The following is a 22,763-nucleotide window of genomic DNA, read 5'->3' as shown; positions in this document are numbered from 1 at the left end:
GAGTTAAACGTTTTCATATTTATGAGGCTCGTAAAACTCAATGATATACAAAATTAATGACAAAAACGTAGCAAGTGGCATTTGCTTCCACTCTCTGGCGAATCGTAAAAGAAATGTTACCTCAAAAACTTTTGTCAGCATTCACCTGACAGTGGGAATTCGGGATGGGAATTGGGATGGGAATGGGAATTCGGGATGGTTATGCGACACAGTCAAAGTTATTCAAGCGTCTTGTAATTTTAATTTCTAGAAAGTCTGTGACTTTTTAGTTGCTACCTCCTGAAAGTATCTCTCCGTCTCCAGTTCTGGCATATCCTCTCTCTCAATTTTTTTCTGTCTATCTTAAGACGTCACGTGCCATTTTTTGTTCCTTTTTTAATTGACTTTGGACTGGAAGAAGTTTATTAGTTGACTTGGGCTTGATTTGAGCAATAGTAGGTGCCGGTGGCTGTGCTGTGCTCTCTTCCTGCTCATTAGAAAGGACTTGTCACATACGCCAGCGTGACTTTTGTGGACTTTTTCCTCTCAGTCTCTCGTCCCGTGTGGACCCGTTTCCGGTTCCGATAAGGGGCACAGAGAACGTGTTATTGTTGTTCTTGTTGTACCCCCAACAGGACCGAGTGGCATCCTTTTTCACTCATCACTGCATAAATTTTGGAAAAGTTTATTTTTTCCTTTCCGCTATGCGTTATGCATATTAATTCTTACTCGAATGCCCACCCAAGATGCTTGCCAAGATACTGATTTTTATTCTTGCTGCTACTCCGGGTTCCAAGAGGAATTGCTGTGTGACTTTGTTTATGAATATTTGTTTTTTTTCGTTTATTCGAGGAACATTTTGATATATTTTTATGGAGTTGTGTGTCTCTTGAATGAAGTGCAACGATGGAGACTTTTGCGGTTGTTATTTTTCACGGAATCAAACAAATTTCCGAAAAATATAATTTCTATTCGAAACGTTTTTCCGTTCGAAGCGGCTCTGTCCATCAAAGTGTTGCAAGAGGTATAAAGTAGATTCGATTATAGTTTGACTTGGCCCCCACTTGGCATGTTTGCCACTGTCTATAATTGAACCATGGTCATGTCTTTCAAATGCCACACCCAACTGTAACAAATGTAAAACCAAAGCTAAGCCGCAAACCAGTTCAGACCAGGGGCAAGTACTCGCACTATAAAGCGTTTACCTGGTCACTATTTGTCGCACCACTTGCATGCCAATTGAGGGTAACAAGAGGTAATTGTCCACTCAAGAAAAAACCATTTATTGGCGCCTTTGATACTAAATCCTAACACGGGGATGTAGCTCAGATGGTAGAGCGCTCGCTTAGCATGTGAGAGGTACGGGGATCGATGCCCCGCATCTCCAGTCCGAGTATATTTTTGCACCAACTGTTTTGCAAGCCGAAAACTCTGCCGAAACAAAACACTTAAAACAATTAAAAACGCTACAAATAAATACATAAATTCTCGCAACGACAGGAACAACTTAACTAGCTTAGTCGTCGGTCGGGGCTGACACGGCAGGGGGGGGAAGGACAAAAAACTTTGTCCTGCCAAAAACGGATAACAATACAGCGGCAACAAAAAAATTAAAACAAAAGCCTTTTGCTCATAAATAGCACATCATGTATCATTTACAACTCTGATGGCAGCAGTGCATGGAGCATGGATGGAGTCACCCTGGGGCGTCCTGACTGTTGTCCTGGGACCGCGCTTGCCGTGTCCTGACGGCGACTGCTCCCGTGGCTGCTGTTGTGGCTGTCTGGTTAATTGCTGGCAAAGTTCTCTGGCGAATGCAGGCGAATAAACACAAACATTGGCATATTGTGCTGATTTATGTGCGACAATGTGTTCTCTCTGCCACCCAGCTCTCCCACATCTGCCCCATGGAACATCTCCAACGTTAAGGGCGCAAATCAAATTACGCGTCTTGATTGTCGACATGGGGGCGGCCCTTCTAAGGGATGTCCTCAGTATGATTCGGGATAATGCTCACAGGCAGCAGCTACAAAGGCAAACCTTTGAATATTCATTAGTGGCAACTTCTTCCTCGACATAAGCCCCCCGAAACAGAATGCAAAATACAAAACTGCCGACGTCTGCGTATTTGTCTGCCACAAACGAAAAAAAAGCGAAGAAAATAAGGAAAATCCTATTGGAGATGCGGGGCATCGATCCCCGTACCTCTCACATGCTAAGCGAGCGCTCTACCATCTGAGCTACATCCCCACACGCATCGTCCGAGGGCCAAGTGTCCAAAAAAGGTGTCCAAACTAAAGTGCAAGACCAGCTAAATGGCCAAATTGGTTAAGTGAAAGGCAAGGTTTTCGATCGATGTTTTGTTGGTAGCGGTTGTTGAAATTTATTGGACTGTTGTAGTGGGAGTTATGCGGCACAGAAGTTGTTTCCAACGTATGGGCAGGGCTGATACAGACGAAAGTTTGGTTGGAGGATATGCTAAAAGCAATTTTTATTGTGCGTTTTTCCTCTAACGAACTTGGGAGTATTCTATTTGCTTTTTAAAGAAAATTTAGACAACAGAAATCCGTTCCGAAATTATTGGAGAGCGCATAGAAATAAATTCTATTTGGGTTTCATTCAAAGAAATAAATTGGTTTAATCGTTTGACGTTTACTTCCGGTTTCCATCTGAAACACCTCCAATGAGAATGACAATTCGAATCTTCGATTCCCTAACAACTACTCAACTCCCAAAGTTAACTCTTGATCCCAGCAATTTATTGTATCTTTAACCACGCTAAGAAAAGAAAAGAAAAACGTTTAAAAATTGCCGATTGGGTAAAAAGTTGTGTGGCGACCGAGCCAGCCCGCATAATCAACTCTCTGCGTCTCTTTGGGATTTTTTGTGCCTGGGGAGGGACGCCATGAAACAGCAGAAGCAACAAACAAACAAACAATAAAATATTGAGCACATTAATGTTTAGTCAGACGTAAAATTACTTTTAAGTCTACTCCGGGTCTAAAGGACAGGGGCACAGCTCCGGAGACTCTGAGACAATGTCGTGGGTGGAGGCAGAGTGAGCCATAAAGACGTTAGATAAACGCTAGATGCATATTTATGATTTGACACTCCAGAAGTTGCCAGAGGAAATGGCAAATGGGAACAGGAACGGGACAGGAGTGCGGCTGAGGCCTGTCATTCTGGGGCATTTCGTGGAAAGCTTTCATAATGCTCGATAATGAAACATTTTTCACTTTTGCCACATTGACAAATGCCCAGGCAGAGGGGGCAGGAATAATAAAAGTTTATGCCAGTATTCTGGATTTAATTAAGAATAAGAAAAAAGGAACATTTTCAAACTTTTGAATTGCCAGATGCGCCGCGCCACCCCAGAGCTGCCGTCTCTCTCGCCTAATCGGATTTGCACCAGATATTTATTATGATTATTATTTTAAGAGTTTGGGAAATTGTTTACGTTAATTGGAAAGTAGCTGTGAAAAGTGACAGCAAGAGTGGAAGACATTTGAAAGGAGATTGTCTGCTCTTTGATTGGAAATGGAAGCAAGAAATAATCCGTGGATTATTGGGCATTTTATGGGGACATCAAGAGTGTTTTTTTTTGGCATAAAGTTGATTCAATTTAAACATTTGTTATAATTTAATTAATTATAAAAAATGAATATTAAAAAGAAGATACAAAATTATAAAATTGTTCATAATTCATAATTATTCATAAGTCATTTTTCCAAAAGGTTTAACAGTTTAATTCTCATTCTTTACTTATGGAGATCAATGCTTACCTTTGCGCAATGTTGAAATGTAACTATTCTTCTCTGAACTTAATACATCAATCAGTCAATTCAGTCTAACCATTTGGTTAATCTCTTTTCTATATCACTTGTCTTACTTAACAACTTTGTTGCCAATTACTAAACCACTTCTGTATCGATTCGAGTCCTCTATTAACTCAGTCTGTTGCTCCTCCACCATAGAATTCGTTTGCTGAATAAATTCCGGGCAAAAGTTAACTCAATCACAATAATTTTTCCACTCCACCCAAAGTGTCACTTAATTGTTTATGGATGTGGCGCCCACTGTGTGTGTCAGCGAGCCTGCGTGCCAGAGGAAATAAAAGTCTTCCCCCTCGTGGTGGGCTTGTGACACTTTTTGTTGCGGTTGACAGAGCGGAAGCGGAAACGTTTATGTGTGAGGCTTTGTTGTGATTGACTCTTTCGGGGGTTTTTTTTCACACTTATTTTCAATGGAATTTTTGGTTTGCCTCCGAGGATATCAAATATTTACGAACTGGCTAAAACAGCGTAAAAGTTACATGGATATCGGTTAAAATTGAACTTTAGTCGTTTTTTTTTTAAGATTATTTAATTAATTCTTGCAGTTAATTTTTTGAAATTGTAAAGTCTTTTAGATTGTATAAATTTTAAAAAATTTAACTTTAATATTATGAAATATTTAAATTTCTGAAAGTCTTTTGACCGAGATTATATATTTAAGATTTATTTTGAAAGGTTAACTCGCTTAACTCGATTAATGTTCAATGTTTTGGTGGTAATTAGTTTCAAAATTAATTGCTGTTTTCGTATTTGTTTTTATTTTATAACTATCAGACACCGTTTACTTTAACGTATTAATATTTTTAATAGTTGTTCTTAAAGTTTAAATTAATTAAATTCCGCCGTATATTTTGTTTTTTTTAATAATATTTAGTTAATAATTTGATTATCGATAGTCTCAAATTGTAGCTTAAGGGGAAATTCTCCAACCGGTTTAACCGCGCTTTATGCTAAGCCTCTTCTGCTGATGACCCGTAGCGATGACAACAACAGTGCAGTACACAACACAACACTGCACAACAGAGGCTCAACTGCGGCAGCATAAAGTGCCGTTAACCGACGGTGCTAGTTTCCAGTGCCCTGCCCTGGCCTGGCCTGGCCCCCAATTTGCTGCTGCAGCTAGAGCAGGAGCGGGAGAGGGCTTAGAGAGCAAAACAGCAATAGCAATAGGGATGCAACAGCAACAGCAGTCATAGCGGTACATAACCATACAACAGAACAACAGCTACAACTACATAAACTCACACAATCGCATGGCACATGGCATGGCATGGCATTGCATTGCTGCTGCTGCTACTGCTGCACACTCACACAACGTCATATACAACAGCGAACGAGAGACGGGCTGAGAGCCGATCATCATAAAACGGTGTGCGAGTACACGACGAGTACATAACATAACCCGAAGTCACGGCCCGAGAGCTGCAGCAAAACAAAACACAGCACAAAACAATGCAAAATACAGCAGCAACAACAACGGCAACAACAACAACAAAATGTAACTAAATACGATGCAGCCGGAGGGGGGCGGGATGTGTGGGTGGCACCACCATCCCGACCCCCATGCATCGCCCCGTCAAAGCGAACGACGAACGAGCGAGCTGGAAAGACCGAGCGCGACTAACGGTACAAGGACCAAGAAGGCCATCGTCACGAAAGCCCGCCGAAAGCCACGAAGCTACACCCAGGGCATGTTGGAATAAAAGGTAAGGCAGTGGCAAAGGGTGCCCTGTTTTTGGGAATTTGTACAAAATTGTTCGATTTTTGAACAGAAAAATTCAAAATATTTGACATTTATTGCTGTGTGCTATGTTTTTTTGTTTACCAATAAGATTAAAATAATAAAAGTGGCACAAACCAAGCATCAGTCTGGGGCACTGTCTATAGTTTTTTAAATATACCTTGGACCATAAAAGCCACGAAGTTTCGGCCCACGAAAAACACAGAGAGAGAGAGTGTGAGAGTGTTGTGGAAGAGAGAGCGAGTGCGCATTAGAGAGAGAGAGAGAGAGATAGAGAGTGACTGCAAGAGAGCGAGAGATGGCAATAAAATAAAATACAAGCAAAACAACATAAAAACCCAACAACAACAGCAGCAATAATACCAACAACTGCAGCAGTGGCTGGAGCAGGAGCACGAGCAGAGGAGGAGCACGTGCAATTAATGCGGAATGGGAGAAGAAGATGGCACAAAACAGGAGAGTGAGAAGTGGTCGAAGTGAGGGGGGCTATTGCACTGGAATGGTGTATACAATCTTCCTTTCGTCTGCTGCTGCAACAGAGTGCTGCCTGGTTGGCTGTTGCATACTTCGAGGCGCCTCCGCTGCTGCTGCTGCTGCTGGTGTGAGTGTGTTGGGATTTTTGTTTGGTAAACTGCATATACAACAATACAATAAGCAGAAGGACAGGGCACCGTGGAGATCCCCATGCCCCATGCTTTACATATGTACCAGCTTGAATGAATTCCGGCGCATGCCATCTGATGGCATTTTCTATAAAAGTCAGTTAGGCCATGTGCACGAGCTCAGTTGAGTTTCAGCTACCAGACTCCAGACTTGAAATCTTTCGCCATATCGAAGAGAACCAACCAAGCCACCCAGCGAAAGCACAAATTGAGCAAAACATTTTCGCTATTTGAAGCCCGCCATCTTTGCCCCACCGTCGGCAATTTGGTTCAGCCAACATTTCGGAGTAGTATATGAGCCCTGCGCTTACCTCAGTGAGTACTTAATCGACGCTGGAGAGTGAAATTTGGAGAGTGATGTTATGGTGGAATGTGTGTGTGTTTGCATGTGTTAATAAGGGAGTGCTTTTTATATGCAAATGTGCATAGATAGACAGTAAAATGTGATGAACTTATGAAGTGTTGGGTACCCTTCATCAAAGTATGTAAAGGAACCAAAGAGTTTTAAAAGATCCTTTAATTAAATTGGAATATTTCTAAGAAGCTTATAAGATTTACTTGTTTATCTGAACGATCTTTAGTTGACTTAGCCATAGGTCGCTGTACATAAACAATAATAATAGTGTACTAAAGTGCAATTAAACCTTCTTTTGCATTTAATATGAATGTAAAGCAGCTGTGTATTCGCTTTCCCAACCTCGGATCAGTCCAAACAACAACAAAAAGCAACCCTTGTTCGCGAGAGGTTTGTAGATCCTGATCTTCGGTTTCAAGTCTCAGTTGCGCACAGGTGGTGTATTTTGTTTTTGCATTTTCGTGGCCGAGATTCGAGCACACAGCTGCATCCAGACACCACGTGTCTTTTGTTATTGGATTCTAGGGCATTGATCTCTATCGACATTCTTCTTTCATTTCAGCAAACCACAAAAAGATCACAATCATCCCAAAGGACGCGGCTCAAAAGCTCTTAGATAAACGTATTTAATTGATCGCCAGTCAGTTCGATCAAGTCGAACCTACTGTAAGTAGAACACCATGTGTAAGCAACAAGAGATGAATATGAGGTTGCAAACGCCTCACCTAAATGGATACAATAATGGTACCCAAACGCTATATAAAATCGAATGATACAAATTCCAAGAGGGTACACTGTCACGACCCACAAAAATAATGTCATAAATCAATATTCAAAAGATATGTAACCAATTGTAGGGCCACCATGTATGCCGATATTGAATGTATTCGCAATCTATATAACCTTACTTAAAGCATCAATAACTTAGGGAAATGAAAATGCATCTAAGTGGGCGCCCCCCAGCAAGGGCGTTTCAATAATCAAAATATTTAGTACATAAGATGTTATACAATTAAAATAACTTAATAGGTTCCGAACCCGAACACTTAGGTAGGGCCACAAAACGGAAGACAGCTCAATGAATTATTCGCTCGCAAATTAACCTTTTGACTTTGATCCCCCAACGAGTGTCCCACATTGGGCTTATCCGCTTTATCCGGGGATGTGCGTCCGTTTTTATGCAACCAAAATATCCAATTCAAATCAAAATTATCCGAGTCTATGTTGAAACTGGGTGTCTGAACTTGTACGCGTGCGCGATGCTCAACGGTGAATGGAGGCCAGGGTCCGGACCTTTGCCGTTATCGCGTTCTTCGAGCTGCACGTCATGCGGCTGTCGCCCCTCGCGCCGGTTGGGCGGGTGGTGGGTAACGATTTTAGCGTTACACGTTGGGAATGCGTCCGCAAAAAAATTAATTCGTGTCTGATTTTCGAAGAGAGCTGTCCCTAATCAGATCTGTATACAAAATCTGTTGTTCATTGCTGTGGATCTTTACTGGCGTGCTGCATGTTTTTGTGTTTGCCTGAAGCATGTCCCTGATCATTATTTTCATTATTATTTCATGTAATATATTTGATGTAAATATTTTATCGAAATTTGGTTTGTTTTAAGATCATTTTTGAGATCAAGATTCTTTGGCCTTGCTTTGAATATTCTACAAGAATTCTTAATAGGCACTTCATTCCTACTTCGCCATCAGAAAATGTCCAAAAACATTTCAAGTTTCAAATATTCTTTGTAATATTTCATTGGTTGACTTTTGCTCATTGGAAATGAAATCCTTTACCCTTACCCTGCCGAACCTTCTTGCAGACCTCGTTAACGCTTCTGGCATTGCTGTCGACAGAGTCCAACCAAGAAATGCATATTTAGTCAAGTGTTAATAATGTGGCCGCCTGGGGGATTGCCGCCAGGGCCCATGGACCCCCCGAGGAAAGGTGCAAGCGTGCGTTAAGCCGAAGGGAAGGCCCAAGGAAAAGCCCCACGCACAGGAGATACTACACTCGCAGCCGCAGCCGGGGCAAACAAACAAATGGCTCAGCCAGAAGTGGGCGGAGGGAGGGGAAAGCAAAACAACAGAAAGGAAAAATGAAAGTGAGGAAAAAATAAGGAAAAACTTGCCTGCCTCTGTCCCAGTCCCTGTCCCTGTCTCTGTCCCAGCCCCAGTCCCGTTGCTCGTTCATCCTTCGCTGTCCATAGTGCTCCGAGTTCTGTTGGTGCCGCCTGCGCGTGTGGGAAGAGAAATAAATAAAAAACAAAAAAATTAAAATAAAAAGTAGAAAGAAATGCATAACTAAACATTGGGCCAAAGGCTGAGGAGACATGCAAGTTGGGGGTGCGCTGTGCTCTGTGCTGTTAATTTTGTTATTCAAAATGTACCCAAGGAGTCCATCTCCACCCCCACCTCCCCTGCGAAATCAGAGATTTTTAAGGAAAGTCGCGACGTTTATTTAGTTCCGCATTGCCAAGGCCTTTCTTTACTTTGCTGTTTCCTGTCTTGAGATTCTTTTGTTACTGTCCATCCACGCCAGGGGAATGGGAGAGTTGCTGCACGGGAGTGGATAATGAAGTTCAGACCTTACAAAAATACAAACCCATGCCCAGACCTTGCTAGAGATTTTAATTTAGTGGTCTATAATTAAAAGTGAAGCTTTGGCCAATTTGCACACCATACAAAAAATGGCAGAGAGGAAAAGGAAAATGCCAATGACAGTCCCAGCTCAGATACAATTCTCCTTTTTGTGCGTCAGGTAGTTTCAACGTCAATTGCCCAGCGCTCAAAGAGAAGTAAGAAGAGTAGGATCGACCGCACATTGAACGCACTCACACGGAAATTTCAATGACAGGAACTCCCCGCCCCAACAGGCAGAGGCGTAGACAGAGAGACAGACAAAGGCACTCCAATTGTGAAAAAGAAAGCTAAATCAAATACGATTTGCATTGCCAGCAGATATCTTGATATCAATTCCTACAACCTCCCCTTTGTACCCCACAAAGTATCTCCCGAATAGCCCTTGGATAGCCGCAGGACGTTGGCCACCCCACTTGAAAATTTATGTGTTAATTTTAAGGTGCCCAAAAGGGCAGGAGGTGCAGGCATTTTCCTTTTATTTATTTCTTTTTTCCTCCCAGAGAGCATTTTTCACAAAAACTTTCTCCAGGTGCTGCTGCTGCTGCTGCTGGCAGGGTCAGGCAGGCTGGCAGGCGCCTTTTTGGTGGGTAATAAATGAGCTAATAATAAGTGAAATGTGCTTTTGAGTGACCCTAAACAATGGCTCCGAGAACGGACACTGGGGAGAGACCCCCGGACCACGTGAAAATTGCTGTGAAATTGAGTTTTTGGGAAACGCTGAAAAATGCGCTAAAGTGTCGTCGACGAAAATTCCGTTGGTGACATGAAAAGATTTGTTTATAATTAATTTGTACCTTTTTTTAAGCGTACTATTTTTTTTTTGCTGTGTAAAACATGTGCCGCGTTGAGGGAAATTAATTATTCTAATACCTTTGGTCAAGCATATTTTTTAGTTGTTTTGGGAAAAAATTGTAATTAATGAAGGATTTTGTACAGGAATTCTTGGGGAAGAACAGGAGCTAGAAAAGTTAAAAAAATGTATGCAGGAAAAAGAATATCAAATACTCTTCCAATATTAATTTGACACACGAAAAGGCGGCTAAAGTAAGCATTTCAAATATTCTTCCTTGGTAAAATAGTTCCCCATATCAAAGTGAACTGCTCTCAGTTGTAAAGAGCACAAAGAACACCTCACATTCGACTTTTATGAGTGGCTCAATATGTTGCACGGGCACCAAGGACCCGGAACAAGAGGCAACACGGGCAAAAGCCACAAAACACAAGTGTTGACGTGTTTTTTTTTTTTTGTTGGGGGTAAGAGAAAACAAATGCCAGGGCACACAAAACGTAACAAAAATGGGGAGAAGAATGTGAGAACAAATGGGGGAAAAAAATGTTGTATCCGCTTGTTGCGAAATTCCAATCAATTTTTGTTGTTCTTGAGGACGATGAGGGCGACTCATTTGCCGGAAAATTGAGTGGACATGCATATCCGTAGAGTGGCGGAAATGGTCAAGATGCAGGTCCCAACAGGCCATCAATTAGAATTTTTCTGGCCGCTACTGCTGCTCCTCTTTGGGTCTTCCGGTGGCTGCTCGTCTGTTGGTCCGTGCTTTGTCTTAGGCGACGATGGAGTCGGTGGCTTGTTTGGTTAACAAGATGAAGCTGACAGAGCCGCAGGTTATGTCCAAGGACCCCATCAACGTCATTGAGACGGAGCCCCAGCAACCGAAACAAACAAAAACAAACACAACGGCCAAAAAATGTCTGACTGGGGAGAGTCGAGTCTCTGCCTTTGGCTTCAGGAGTAGTATCATCCTCTGGTTTTGCGGCCTAAATGGATTTTTTGCGTTTGCCTAACTGGCAAAAAATAGCCAAAAGTTGAGATGGGTGTGGGGAGGTCCTTATCCTCCATATGGCATGTTATGATATGTGGAAAAGTCTGCTGTGAATTGAAAATCGAAGTTAATATGCTCTGCAGACTGTGAAACAAATCATTTTCAAGTTGTTAACGGAAATCGACACGTTTTTGCCATTTTATATTTATTATGAGCATTTTTTTTCGAAAGCAGATGTTGCCAAAGGGCCAAAGGAGCAAAGGACTTTGAGGAGGGTGCTTCAATGACATGGAACCTCATAATTTGATGATATTTTATGGGCCTGATTTGTAGGCGGTATTCCGCCTAACTTCTGTATGTTAAATATAACCCTGACTTGTTTCACCACAAAAGTGGCATCCAAATATTCCTATTAGCTATTCCTATAATTATTAAATTGCTGATGCCACATTCACGCAGCCTGCCTACATTGATGGGCGCTGTGGGGGGGCTTCAAAAGTACAGCAGACGGCAAGCACTTGAATATGCAAAACAGAGCGCCAAGAAAAAATTCGTTTAGGTAAGCTATTTAACGAGGCGTTAGGGCAGGCTACGACAAAAAAAGAAACAGTCTTATACACAACACATTATGTTTATGCGACACGAAGAGACCTGCCTCTCAGGGGATGGAGTGCAAGTGGGATGGGCGCCATAAAATTAGTAAGCACGTGAGATACCCATTCTCATTATCATAATATTTCAGATTGTGGTTGGAAAAGCGCAAACGTTGGCAGTTTAGCAGCAGGCAGCATACATAAGTCCAGCAGGATAGGCAAGGAGTCCAGAGACGAGACCAAAACTGTAGAATCTGTAGCCCTACTGCATGCATGCGCCTTTTCCCGCCTAATTTATATATGGAGAAAACTGAATTTAAAAGTGTGTCCAAACACATATACAACTCACCAATGATCCCTAGGTCGATAATTACTTCCATCGCGACCGTGCCGGCTGCCGTGTGGGGAACCTGGCGCCGACGCAGCCCGCAACACCGGCACCGGCACTTGCTCCGACGACGACGATTCCGTGGGGACGCTGGCGGCTGTTTCTTCGGCTGCTTTCGATGTGCCGGTGTCGGCATTTAACTGGGCTGTTGCATCCATGACTTAGAAAACGACTATAATTAACATTACTAGCTAATTTCAGTTGTTGCATTTAAAGTGTAAGATCTTTTTGTTGTTGTTGTATATTTAAGGCAATGCGTCGTTTCGTATCGCAACTTGCAGTCGTGCAACGTGCTTGTACTATTTGGTGCTGAAACCTTTAAATAACTTTAGAGCAATACTACCATTCCACTTATGTCCTTTATTTATGTTTAATTTATAAATATTTCACATAAAAAAAAGCAAAACAAAAAAATACGCCCGACCGACTATCGATAAAATGTACCAAAACAGGGAACCAAGAAAAACCCTCAAAAATATACCAAAATATACCTATTCATTTTAAAAATATACCGTATTTTTAAATAGTTTTCGACGATTTTGCTATTCTATTTAATATTACCAGTCAGTTAGGATTCTCAGTGCTAAAACTGTTATTTTATCATATTTATCATTCGATTCTCCACAATATTCATATGTTCTATGTTCATTTGTAGATATCGATGTAGACACATTCTCGATATCTATAATCTGAAAAATGTAGTTGAGATGGCTTACCAACACAAATTAACTGGTTTTCACATTGATTGGACCCTGAGATTTCTAACAATTCCTTCAATTCCAGGATATCTCTCCCAAAAGGGGCACTAAATGTTGCATTATTCAGTGCACATGTTGGGGAATAATGCTGATCACTTTTCGCAGCATGCTGCTGGTCCATCCAATTTATGTTTCCAACGGTAAACGACGTAAGTGGGGGTGGAATAAAGGATCATTGCTGCGATCCAAATTCGCATGTTGCTAGAGATAAATTTCCATCAAGAGAGAGAAAGAAAATTCCCTTCAGAAAAGAGTGCAACTCCTCGAGGGACAGAGGGACATTAGAAAAACATGCGTATGGGAGTTTTGATACCCTATAATATTGAATCTACCCTAAAAATTGATTTTAATAGACTGATGTAATTACCATTACATACTGATCTACCATAAATATACAATGAACTCAATTTCGTAGTCAAAATATCCTTAGAAGTAATATACCTCAAATGGTCACCCTTAGCTGATTGCTAATCGATAACAGTGTGAGGTACAGAGGGCTGCCACCCCGCTGCATAGTTGGGCGCCAGCTCAAATAGTTTCTTTACCATAATCAATGTGCATTGTGATTGTATGTGTGTTTGTACTCTGTCTTGACTTTATGCTAATCTCCCGCTGCTTATTCTTTGTAGAAAATGTCCTTTGCTGTGCAACTTTTATTTACTTTTCGCGTCGATTTTTCATTTTTCTTTTACTGTTGTCTCTCTATATTGCTCGTGCGCTTGGGGGTGTTTCGGGACCAACTTTTAAATTTCCATAATTATATGCATCAGCTGGCAGGTTGCTTGCTGCCTGTCTGGCGAAACAATAAAGCAGAGAAAACAATGCAAAGAATAAAACGTACCAATCATTTGTGTGTTGTGTGTTTGCTTGTGCATTTCTTTTCCTTTTTTCATTTCATGGCAGAATAAACCTGCGTCAAAGTGTAAATATTTGCAGTTTTTATATTATAATCAAAGTGAATAAATAATAAAGCGAGAAATGCGACCAACCAAATTGCGTAAAGTAATTGCGTCTGTTATTTGGGGAGGGGAGTGGGCGATGGACGGTTTTCTTTTCCAGATCGTTGCTGACTGCTTTGATTCAAAACTTTTGAAATTCGGCTCGTGTGGTAACGCTGTGAAAACATCATGCGTGTTTGGCTGCGCAATGGCACATGGGGATGTAGCTCAGATGGTAGAGCGCTCGCTTAGCATGTGAGAGGTACGGGGATCGATGCCCCGCATCTCCAATCAGTTAAATTTTCTTTTTGTGTCCTAATATTTTGGAATTTTGTTTTAATGTATTTTTTCTAAATGTCGAGTAACCTAAATGTTACTACATATATATTTATATTTATTGCGTGTTCTTATCATTGATCGCCCTGTGTCATGAATCGCAGTAGAATAAACGGATCTGATCACCAATCCGTGTGGCTTTATTCCTAACATAAAATAAAAGCTCGACAACAAAAATTTCGTATGGGAAAATGTTTCAAATTTGTTTCCTTATTTCCTAGATACCAAATAATTTAAAAAGTTTAAAAATATAAAAAGAAACCAATTTCTGGAGATGCGGGGCATCGATCCCCGTACCTCTCACATGCTAAGCGAGCGCTCTACCATCTGAGCTACATCCCCATCTAACGGCACTTGGTTTCTGCCCTGAAAGGAGTGGTCAATTTCAAACGAATGGCATTTTGCTATTTAAATTTTAAATAAATGGATCATTTACGATGCATGGCCACTATCTGCCTTTATATTCTTGGTTAACAAAGCACGTTATAAGCAATCGGAAATTCAATGCATAGATCGATGGATTCGACTATGAAAGTGGCCCCAAGCGAAGTCAATATAATTCATGATCGGCTGATATTTATTATGCAATGAAGGCCAACCCAGTCCTAAGTCACATAAACACCGAAAACTAGTTGGATAAAATTTAGGAAACGTGTTTTTGTGGATGAACCATTCATCACACGAAATAACGGATGTAAACTTTATATGCCCTCTGACTATCAGTTAAGTTATGTTAAAACAACACAGCTGTGTATATGAACTAATACGATACAAATTGGTGTAGTTTTACTTGAAAGATTCAGTGCGCTTCAGGCGTACATATGTACATATGTATGTATCGTTAAGTTAGGATACCCCATGGCTGGGTATAGCAACAATCCTAAGTAATACTTCTGGAAGCCGAAAAAAAAGTTTAGCCGGGCTCAACCGGGATTTGAACCCGGGACCTCTCGCACCCAAAGCGAGAATCATACCCCTAGACCATTGAGCCTCTTGCATTTACGTCGTCCCAATAGCTGGGTTCAGCAACCAATTGCTAGCCAAAATCTATAAATAGCCGTAGAGGTGAAATCTCAATTTGTTATGCACCAACCAGTTTCGGTATCTTTTGTTTTGCGTTGAAGGTCACTAGTCGAGCAAAGAAATGCATGTTTCAGGTAAAAATTACCACCCTTTGGTGGGTGGAGGCTAAGTATACCTTTGGACGCGCGGAAGTGCACCTGGGGATGTAGCTCAGATGGTAGAGCGCTCGCTTAGCATGTGAGAGGTACGGGGATCGATGCCCCGCATCTCCAATCAGTTAAATTCTCTTTTTGTGTCCTAATATTTTGGAATTTTGTTTTAATGTATTTTTTCTAAATGTCGAGTAACCTAAATGTTACTATATATATATGTATATTTATTGCGTGTTCTTATCATTGATCGCCCCCTGTCATGAATCGCAGTAGAATAAACGGATCTGATCACCAATCCGTGTGGCTTTATTCCTAACATAAAATAAAAGCTCGACAACAAAAATTTCGTATGGGAAAATGTTTCAAATTTCTTTCCTTATTTCCTAGATACCAAATAATTTAAAAAGTTAAAAAATATAAAAATAAACCTATTTCTGGAGATGCGGGGCATCGATCCCCGTACCTCTCACATGCTAAGCGAGCGCTCTACCATCTGAGCTACATCCCCATATAACGGCACTTGGTTTCTGTTTGAAAGGAGTGGTCAATTTCAAACGAATGGCATTTTGCTCTTTAATTAATGGATCATTTACGATGCATGGCCATATCTGCCTTTATATTCTTGGTTAACAAAGCACGTTATAAGCAATCGGAAATTCAATGCATAGATCGATGGATTCGACTATGAAAGTGGCCCCAAGCGAAGTCATTATAATTCATGATCGGCTGATATTCATTATGCAATGACAGGCCATCACAGTCCAAAGTCATAAAAACACCGAAAACTAGTTGGATCAAATCTTGGAAACGTGTTTTTGTGGATGAACCATTCATCACACGAAATAACGGATGTAAACTTTATATGCCCTCTGACTATCAGTTAAGTTATGTTAAAACAACACAGCTGTGTATATGAACTAATACGATACAAATTGGTGTAGTTTTACTTGAAAGATTCAGTGCGCTTCAGGCGTACATATGTACATATGTATGTATCGTTAAGTTAGGATACCCCATGGCTGGGTATAGCAACAATCCTAAGTAATACTTCTGGAAGCCGAAAAAAAAGTTTAGCCGGGCTCAACCGGGATTTGAACCCGGGACCTCTCGCACCCAAAGCGAGAATCATACCCCTAGACCATTGAGCCTCTTGCATTTACGTCGTCCCAATAGCTGGCTTCAGCAACCAATTGCTAGCCAAAATCTATAAATAGCCGTAAAGGTGAAATCTCAATTTGTTATGCACCAACCAGTTTCGGTATCTTTTGTTTTGCGTTGAAGGTCACTAGTCGAGCAAAGAAATGCATGTTTCAGGTAAAAATTACCACCCTTTGGTGGGTGGAGGCTAAGTATACCTTTGGACGCGCGGAAGTGCACCTGGGGATGTAGCTCAGATGGTAGAGCGCTCGCTTAGCATGTGAGAGGTACGGGGATCGATGCCCCGCATCTCCAAAGTAGAACTTAACTTTTTTTTCAATGATTATTTGTGGCGTTGGACATAATTTATATTTAAATGCACTGAGCGGCACTTTTTGTTGTGGCTGTGCAAATGATAAAGGCAATTACAAGTGAATAAAAATCCAGAAATATTCAGCAATATTCACCATAAGATCATAGATATACAAATTAAATAGCCATCGCGAAAGATCGCAGCATTCCTTCAAAAAGTTCTTTAACCCATTCTGGGCTTTCCCTTCCTATCCCTTTTGCAGACCCATCCATCAGCCTAATGGAATAAGCACACCCCCCAGACCGCATTCGAGAGTTGCCAACTCTCGTAACCTGCACAAATATTTAATTATTCATAACTTTAAACAATCACGGCGACGTCAGCATCATCCGTGTAACCCCAGGGTCTCGAAGCCCACTCCGATGCCACCCGCCGTTTACGACTCAACAAACACAATGCGAAACAGGGATCCTTCCCTCCCCCATCTGCCCCAACCGCTTAGCTGCTGCTGCTGCTGCTACTGCTGGTAATAACATTGTCGTAAAATCATGTTTGGCTTATCGTGGGTCCGGGACCCAGGAACAGGCGCCCAGGACCTTCCAGGATGGTGATCTGGAGCGGGGTGGAGTCGCGTCTCGTGCGCGCTGCATTTAAATGCCGTCGAGAAACGGCGTGAATTATAGTGGCGTAGGTTAAATGCCGTTAGACAGCCGCATAAACTACCCGAACCCTTTTGCATTTTTGACATGAAATCCCATCTAACTTTTTCCCAGATACATTTCAAATACGAGTGTATCTGTGTGTTTGGGTGTGTGTATCTGTGTGTGTGTGTATTTTGTGCCTATAGTCAAAAAGTTGCCGGCGTCTGCTTTTAATTTTTGTGAAATTATTTGCATTCTCTGCTTGCACACAAAACTAAAACCAAGGCAAGAAAACTTGTCCTGACATCCTTGTGGCGGCTCCCACTCCCAGTCCCAGGCACTGGTATTGGCTCTCCTCTTGCTTTCTTGTAATTATCGCTTTTGTTTGTTGGGCTGAAACTTTTGCCAGGTTTTGGCCAGCGGCTAAAGCACAAAATTAGCGCTCACCAAAATGACTAAACAATATTTACTATTCCAGGATGCGGGTGCGGTGCTGGCACTTGGCTCTAGAACTAGAACTGGGCCCGTCTCAAGACGCTGCCAAGCAGCAGGCAACATATTGTCGTTGCACGCTCAACAACATAATTTTCTAATTGGACAAAGTTGCTGCCAAGTTTTCGAGCCAGCGACCAAGGAAAACATTTGTTCTCACTTTTGGTTTTGCTAATTCAATTTTAATGCTTGATTTCATATTAATTGAAAAACGACTTTTGAAAGGATCGTCGGCTGCTTTGGGGGCTGGGCTGTGGGTTGCAGGAAACTGAGAATTGTTTTGTCATGTGAGGAATGTAATCTTATATTTATTTATGCTGTTAAACAAGTATGGAGGAATCGAGGAGGACCAAAGGGATCTACGGGGGATGTGCCTACATTCCAGTGATGAGGAGATGTGAAGGCAGACAGAATACAAATTGATTTGATATTATTTTCTTCCTGTTTGACTGCAAAAATTTATGTTTTGATCGATGGATAGACGGTAAGAAATACATTCAAAAATCGATATTTTATGCGCCTGCCAAGAATACTGTTTTAGTGGAGCTTCGTCAGCTGTAGCCAGAATATCCTTTGAGCCGCCTCTTGTCTGGTCTAGTTTATAATCCACCTATTTACATACTGAACTCCGCTCTGTTTTAAATTCCATCAAAGCCCCGGCCACCCCTCGCAATTTGCGCAGCAAAATCCATTGAACTCATTGAAGCGGAGAACAGCCGAAAGAAAGAAGGAAAAGTTGTACGAGTATTTACCCAAAGGCTTCTTAAGCCATTGGAAGGCGTTCATAACAGATGACCTCATATTCGTGGCTCCCCTCCGAAACGTTACACATCCTTGCCACAGGACAAGTTTGGTTTCCAAGATGTTCTTGTTTCTTCTGGCGTCTCCTCTTTTTTATGGCAGCGCACAAAAGCCGAAAGGCAAACACACTCGAGTCATAAAAAGATGCCTGCAGACAAACAAAGCGGCACACGAGCCATAGACCAAAAGGCCAACATAAAGATCAAATGTCAATACAGGGGCAGGGGAGGCAGGATGGGCAGGGGGTAACACGCTAAACGTGGCCATAAAGCAGTCAGAGAAAGGAAAGACAAACAGCAGCTACAGCGACAGCTACAACGACAGCGACAGGAAAATGTACAACAAATTTCTAAACGTTGTCATAAAAATTGAATGGAAAACAAGCAGAAGGCGGGCGGACGGTCATCGAGGAGGGACGTTGCGGAACGGTTAGTATTACTCCAGTAAAACTTAAGACATTCAATAAGTTCACGTGGGGTGCTGCTGAGGCTGACCTTTTTATCGCTTTAAATATGTTTATGGGCAGATTTAGGGGTAGGAATGATGGCATGGGGGATGGGCCTGGTCTGCCAGTCTGCTTATAAATCTCAGAGGTTTTATGCTCATATCCATGAAATTGTTCTTAACGACAATGTGTGTGTCCATGTAAATTATTAGTTTAATAAACGCTGCAGCATGGGGCAATTATTATATTTCTTTTGTGATCATACTTTTGATGGAGCTACAAAAATATTCAGAGAAATGTATAAAAAATCGTATTTGTGTTTGAAAAATACTCAGAAGACAGGGCACACACTCCACTAAATTGAACAGAAGCCGCTCCAAAAGAGCTAAGATTTTCATATGATTAAAACAATAAACTGAAATCTCTTTCCCTGCAGGCAAGCGCTGCTCCAGCACTTGACACAACCTTCAATGCAGCACCGCCACACATCCTTAAGAGGGTCTCACCTTCACTCCACACTAAACGAAACTAAACGAAACTAAACGCCTTAATCAAATCACGGCGGCCATAAGGATACCCTCATAAATATGTCAATTAATGGCACGCCCTTCCATGCCCCGCCCAAAGGGTCTACGTCTGAGGTCTACGGGTTCTGCGTCTGCTCTGCTTTCGGCTGGTGTATCTTATCTCAATGAAGACATAAACGGCTCTGATATCAATTTATGTCAATGTAAATGCTTCTTTGTTGTGCTCGCCTGTCCCGAGATTGGGTATAATGTATGCGAACCCCTCTGTCCCTGCCCCGTGGAACATGTGTCAGCGAATCTTAAATGGAGCTTATGAAACTATTAAAAGGAGAGCAGGCAACACACTCACACATGGAGCAACAAGCTGACAAACAAACAAACTAGAGACTGTCCTCCTGGCAGAGGTCTGGCAATGGATCCTTGCGAAGGGTTGGGGGTAATTAGTTTGCTACACGCTCGAGGCGTGCCCGCACATGTCCCTTCATTTCCTGGCCACTATCCACTGCCTGCCCTTTTCTGCCATGAATAATTGAGGCAAAGGCAAAAACTTTGACCAGCTGTTCCAGCAGCAGCGGCAAAGGTTGACAAAACCTCAAGCAGGGCTAACCGCAAGACCAAGACGCTGGTAATAATGGTGATGATGATGATGAAGACGAAGAAGTTGTCTCCTTCACTGTGTAGATTACTCATACGCACGATTGCCCAACGAACATTAATTATTTAGCAAGCCAAAAGACTGTCTCTCTGTCTGTCTCTCTGCCTCTCTGACTGCCTTTTTGTATGCCATTTTTGCGGCTAATGTTAATTGCCTTTGTCCTTGTCACATTTGCATAATTCTACTCTAAACAATAAAAATCTAATTTGGCCTCCTCGTTCGCCATATAATTTCTTGTTAAATTCATAATTGTTAATTTCTGTTGCGGCATTTTCTTTGGGGCTTAACTTTAATTAAGAGCCAAGTGCCGGGGCTGTCTCTGTCTCTGTCCCTTGCCCCGTCTCCGTCTCTGTCTGGTGGCAGTCCAAGTCCAAGGGTTCTTTCACAAGGGTGGAAAGATTGAGCCGAGTCGTGCATGTGAATGGTCAGTGAGTGCTCGGAACGGATGGGCAGGCATTCAAGGGAGATTCTAATGAACTTTGCTGCGCGCTGCTGAGATTTTGTGTAAGGGAATGAATTAGAAACCAGATCAACAAACATGAAGAATATTTGCACTTAGAGAACGCTTGTCTTTCGTTTTAGTTTTGGGTATCGCCACAGAGGACTGGCTAGGATCGTGTAGTCCCACTAGAAGAGAAGACTTTTGTAAGTTTTATGCCAGTTTCTTTTCCTTTATCTTCAAAAGATTCCGAATTCGCTTACCCACCTTCTTTTCTGCTTTCAACAATCGAAGACAATTTAACAGTCGGACGCCTTCAAACGATTTTGTTGTTTCTGCCACAATTGGAACCCTCCTGATGCCGCAACTACACCTCCCCCTCCACCCCGAGTAAACCGCAAAATGTGGACCATTAAAACGCAAAAACTTTAAGCGTTACCCCAGCTACCCCTCCACCCGCTGAGTAATACCAAGAAACAAAAACCATTAAAACAATTTAATCGCACTCGAAGCGGTGGCAGGGAGCGGTGGCAAGTAGCTGGGCGGCAAGTGGCGGGGCAAAGGAGTCTTCCAAAAACTCGCGAGTGAAATGCAAAAGTTTTTTTGTGATATTTTCTGGCGCCTGCAGTGCTTGGCTCCTGATTGTAAATCGTTATCCTCCCGGGAGACGAGTCCGCGTGGCAGTGACCGTGGCGTTTAGGTGTTTGCTGCCACGCCGACCGCCTACCCTTACAAGTTAATTTTCACATTGGGACAAGACAGACACTCCTGCCCCTGCCCTGCCCCTGCCTCCTGTGGCAAATTCCTTGCCACTTTTGTTTAGTTTTTGATTTGACTTTTACTTTTTGGTTGCTGGTTTTTCGGGTTTTCGGCTAATTATCATCATTTTGGCCAAATGCCTAAAGCGATTCGCTTTGGCTCCACCTCGGACTGAGTCCTGGCCAAAGTTTCAATGGTCCCGAGGGGGAGGGGGCAGGAAGGCCATTATGTAGCCATCAAAATAATTTGTTGTTCCATGAGGCAGAGAGGGAGCGGTGTGGTGGGGCGGTGGCAGTGCCACAACTTTTTGTGGCTGTGATTTTCATGGCCAAGAAACAATAAAAATTTAATGTGCGGCGCCGCGCGCTTTGCGTTTTGATTGAAAAATAAAATACTTCACGTAATCAAATAAATGCCAAAAACAGCAGAGGAAACCCCAAAAGAACTTGCAAAATAAACTGCCTCATCATGGCCGAAGAATTCGGGAATGTTTCCCCTCGGATCTGCAATTCCCAGTCCACGAGTCCGATTCCGATTCCGAATCCGATTCCACCCGCATTTGCACGATTCGTTAAACAAAGCACACGTTAACAGGAGCACACTGACGGATGGACAGAAGGACAAACGGACCTACCGAAGGCCGCTGGAATTTTGGGTGTTTGTGTGAGTGTGGGGCAAGGCAAACAGACAGCTCGGGCGGTCAGTTACAGCAGTTGCCGGCGGCCAAAGTGGGGAGCTGCAGACGGGCAGATGAGCAGCGGGCTATTAGGGGTGCAGCTAGGGTAAAAACGAAGGCACTTGGATAATTTCAGGCGTGATTTAATGTAATGAAAAGTGGTTAACCAACACTGGCAAACATGCTTGGGATTTGCTGCTTCCTCATGCTAATTCCACGAAATTGCCTCAGCTATAAATATTCTTAAAATAGTTGTTAAATCTCTAAAATCATTCCCTAAATATTATCAGAAATGAACATTCCTGTTCTCCCATCTCTCTGTAGCGCATTTCAACTTCCTTAATCCCTAAACTCCTCGCATCCCACATTTTGTGTGTGTGGTCCATCAAATGCTTTTAACTTTTATTTGTTTAATACATTTTTTTGTTGTTCCCATGCAGAGCTTTTGGTGCTATTGTTGTTGCCCAACTGCTGCTGCTTTTGTTTGCTTGCTCCAACTGTCGCTTGGGGACCAAAAAAAAAGAATAAAAAACGAAGAGAAAACGCCCAAAAAACGACGACAGAAAAACAAGAAGAAACATTGCAAAATTGTTTGGCAAATATTGAATTTGCAACATATTCGACTCATATGTCACAACGGACGCGGTGGCACACACGGAGTGGCTGTGGGGCGACTGTCGCGAATGAGTAACAAAAGGTTTTTGTTTAC

General features: G+C 42.2%; 9 non-coding genes across 9 annotated transcripts; 4 read left to right on the top strand and 5 right to left on the bottom strand.

The window, feature by feature from the left end:
* Positions 1-1,293: 1,293 nt before the first annotated feature.
* On the top strand, positions 1,294-1,366 carry Trnaa-agc. Its single transcript has one exon. It is a non-coding gene; the product is annotated as a tRNA-Ala (tRNA).
* Positions 1,367-2,156: 790 nt separating this feature from the next.
* On the bottom strand, positions 2,157-2,229 carry Trnaa-agc. Its single transcript has one exon. It is a non-coding gene; the product is annotated as a tRNA-Ala (tRNA).
* Positions 2,230-13,875: 11,646 nt separating this feature from the next.
* Positions 13,876-13,948, top strand: Trnaa-agc. The gene has a single exon. It is a non-coding gene; the product is annotated as a tRNA-Ala (tRNA).
* Positions 13,949-14,263: 315 nt separating this feature from the next.
* Trnaa-agc lies at positions 14,264-14,336 on the bottom strand. The gene has a single exon. It is a non-coding gene; the product is annotated as a tRNA-Ala (tRNA).
* Positions 14,337-14,913: 577 nt separating this feature from the next.
* Trnap-ugg lies at positions 14,914-14,985 on the bottom strand. The gene has a single exon. It is a non-coding gene; the product is annotated as a tRNA-Pro (tRNA).
* A 231-nt stretch (positions 14,986-15,216) lies between these two features.
* On the top strand, positions 15,217-15,289 carry Trnaa-agc. Its single transcript has one exon. It is a non-coding gene; the product is annotated as a tRNA-Ala (tRNA).
* A 315-nt stretch (positions 15,290-15,604) lies between these two features.
* On the bottom strand, positions 15,605-15,677 carry Trnaa-agc. The gene has a single exon. It is a non-coding gene; the product is annotated as a tRNA-Ala (tRNA).
* Positions 15,678-16,245: 568 nt separating this feature from the next.
* Positions 16,246-16,317, bottom strand: Trnap-ugg. Its single transcript has one exon. It is a non-coding gene; the product is annotated as a tRNA-Pro (tRNA).
* A 231-nt stretch (positions 16,318-16,548) lies between these two features.
* On the top strand, positions 16,549-16,621 carry Trnaa-agc. Its single transcript has one exon. It is a non-coding gene; the product is annotated as a tRNA-Ala (tRNA).
* The last annotated feature ends 6,142 nt before the right edge of the window (positions 16,622-22,763 follow it).

This window comes from Drosophila subobscura, chromosome O (assembly GCF_008121235.1).
Source record: "Drosophila subobscura isolate 14011-0131.10 chromosome O, UCBerk_Dsub_1.0, whole genome shotgun sequence".
Taxonomy (NCBI): domain Eukaryota; kingdom Metazoa; phylum Arthropoda; class Insecta; order Diptera; family Drosophilidae; genus Drosophila; species Drosophila subobscura.
The sequence above is the reverse complement of the archived record's forward strand: the minus strand, read 5'-3'. Positions and strand labels throughout refer to the sequence as shown.